This window comes from Triticum dicoccoides, chromosome 4B, assembly GCF_002162155.2.
Source record: "Triticum dicoccoides isolate Atlit2015 ecotype Zavitan chromosome 4B, WEW_v2.0, whole genome shotgun sequence".
NCBI classification, from domain to species: Eukaryota; Viridiplantae; Streptophyta; class Magnoliopsida; order Poales; family Poaceae; genus Triticum; species Triticum dicoccoides.
In genome coordinates, this window is record NC_041387.1 from 254425111 (window position 1) to 254428416 (window position 3306).

The following is a 3306-nucleotide window of genomic DNA, read 5'->3' on the forward strand; positions in this document are numbered from 1 at the left end:
TTACTGTAGGAATCTTTGAGCCACGAGGACTTAGCAATCCCATTACCATGGGTATCAAGACTAGAAAAGCTTAATGGGTATGGAATGGATAAGTGGTGAGGTTGCAGCAAGCGACTAAGCAAGGTATGGTGGCTAACTTAGTGTACAAGAATAAGATGAGAAACTACGCAAACGGTCGCAACTAGTAATGATCAATAAGTGATCCTGAACTACTTATGTTCAAACATAACCACACCGTGTTCTCTTCTCGACTCACTCGAAAAGAGACCATCACGGTTACACACGCGGTTGGTGTATTTTAATTCGAATCTGGTGTCAATTTCTCTACAACCGGACATTAAAATTTCCCATCTGCCACATAACCATGCGCACGACTCTCAAAAGTTTAAACCCTGCAGGGGTGTCCCAACTTAGCCCATTACAAGCTCATGATCCGCGGAGACAATCCTCCAGCGCGGGACATCCAATCAGACTCGGGATCCCGGAGCATAAGACATTTCGACAATGGTAAAACAAGTCCAGCAAGACCTCCCGGTGTGCCAACACCCTGATAGTAGCCGCGAGTATCTCGTCTCAGGCCATGACCGGGTGAACACTACGTCCGGCAACCGAAAACCCCTGGTGAAGGGGTGGCACCGCAAGTGGCTCTGTTTGGGACCAACACTATCAGCACTGGCCCCCCTGTGTTATGTAGAATTACTCCTCGGGTAGTGCTAACTCCCTATCCGTCAAATTTAATATCAAGTTTAGTTATTATGTTAGGCAAATGGTAAAACCAATGTTGGGCCTTGCTAGAAGAGTTTTATTCAAAGCGAACTACCAAGAGGGGCCCATAAACCCTCATCGTGTTAGGGACACAAATCAAGGAACATAACACCGGTAAGACGGAAACTAGGGCGGCAAGAGTGGAACAAAACACCAGGCATAAGGAGGAGCCTTCTACCCTTTACCAAGTATATATGTGCATTAATTAAATAATAGATATTGTTATATTCCAAGATATCCATGTCCCAACATGGAACAACCTACAACTGCAACTTCAACTAGCAACGCTATAAGAGGGGCTGAGCAAAGCGGTAACATAGCCAAACAACGGTTTGCCGCGATGGTGAAAAGGGTTAGAGGCTATCCCATGGCAATTTGGGTGGCTTGATAAAGAAGTGGTAGGAAGCGTGACATAGTGATAGCATCGAGACAACTAGCATAGCAATGATAGTAGTGAGATCCAGGGTAATGGTCATCTTGCCTGAAAGCCCGCTAGGAAGAAGAACGAGTCCATGAAGAAGACGAACGGGCGTAGACGAACCAAGCGCAGTCGAACGAATCCTCACGATCGTAACGAAACAGGAACTATCGAGAAGAAGCAAACAACATGGTAAACACCCAACACATAAACATGGCATGATGCTCAACCAAGTATGATACATGACAAGGCTACATGATGCTACTCATGGCAAGAGAATATGCATACAAGAACATAACATGCAAGCAAGTTTAAATGAGGCCGGAAACAACACATAACAAATCCAGTAAGTCCTCATATGCAAATTTCGAAATTGGTCCAGATCTGAATAACACAATATGTTCAAGTTGTTAGAAATCAAGTTAAAATGCACCAAGATGGTCTACACGAATTTCTATTCAAGTTACATATAAAGTTCATTTAATTCGGAGCTACGGCCTAGAAGATATGATCAAAATAAGTTAAACATGGTATTGATGCAAAATGCATACAAACATCAAGCTCACATGCTCAAAACATGGATGCAACAAGATAATATGAAACTACATGCAATTCTAAGCAAGTTTTAAATAGAGCATGTTGAAAACGGAGCAACGGTTCAACACATACACTCCAAACAAGTTATTACAACAATCTGCAAAAAACAACAACTGGGCACCTTGCAACCATCAAAACAACATGCTACAAGAATCATATGAGCACAAACTTGACATGCACTCAAATCACAGATTACATGCTTCAAATAGCATTAAGGTTTAGGTTCATAGGCATCAAGATCAATCCAAGATGATGAATGCAAAAAGTAACTTAATAACACAAATTATAACTTGGTGAAAAATATGGCATACTTGTGAGCAGAGTTAATATGATGACATGTTGGAGGCAAGAAACAATAATGCTACAACAACTATACATAGCAAACAAGGGCATGGAATCAAATTAAACATAACAAAGAGCAAATAACATCAAGGCATCATATGCATATGACTCATGGATTAGTGGGAACCAACATGACAAGATTGAATGTTAAAACAGTTTCAGCAAGTGTAAAACAACAGCTTTGTGATAGCATGTTTGCAAGCTCGGGACAGAGGTCATATGAAACCCAAAATTATCAAACATGGCATGTTATCGAAGTAATAATAGGATAATTCAAAACATGTAATTGGAGCACCTCCAAAAGAGGCATATATTAATTAATACCAAGCTCACAACATGGCATCATGAAGTTAATAGAAAACCGGAACACCATTTATGAAAGTTCATGGCAATGAAAACATATGCTATAGGACATATATGAGGCATCAAAAGGCATGGCATGATAGAGCATAATATGGAAATCAAATCATGTCAACTAAGCATCTCCATATTATTCATGTATTAGATGTAGCATCAAGCAAACATAGCAACATGATATAACAGATTCAGACTTGACAGAACATTAACAGCAAGTAGCCCACTTCACAAACTTTTTGCGCTCACCACAGGGCATATAAAAATACATGGATTTCACCACTAAAAAGATGGCATGATTATGCTCCTAAAGTACGTCTACATGATGCTCAAGATAAAATTAGATAAAAAGATATAAACATGTCAATTAGGCAAGTTATAACAGTTTTCAGCATTTAACATCAGCAAGAACTTTTGCAACAAAGATTAACATGTCAAGATGCACACTAACATGAATTCTAAGCACACCAATGTGTAGAACACTCTAAGATGAACATTTGCGTATCAAGATCGTCACCATAGGATCAATAGGGACAAAGTTATAGCACTCACAAGATGCATACATGATGTTAGGCAGCAGATTTCAGTAGTTTATATCACTTAGCAGTTTTGTAACGAAGATTAAGGCATCAATATGAACAGTACCATGAATGCATATTACAGTAGCATGTAGAGCATCACGAGATGAACATTTTGACATATCATACATGCAATACGGATCAACATGCACAAAGTTATCACGTGGCAAACATGCACACATTATGCTGATTTTTCCTATACAACCAAATTCGCAGATCTGAAAAAAACACATGCTGGGCCGAAATTACAGT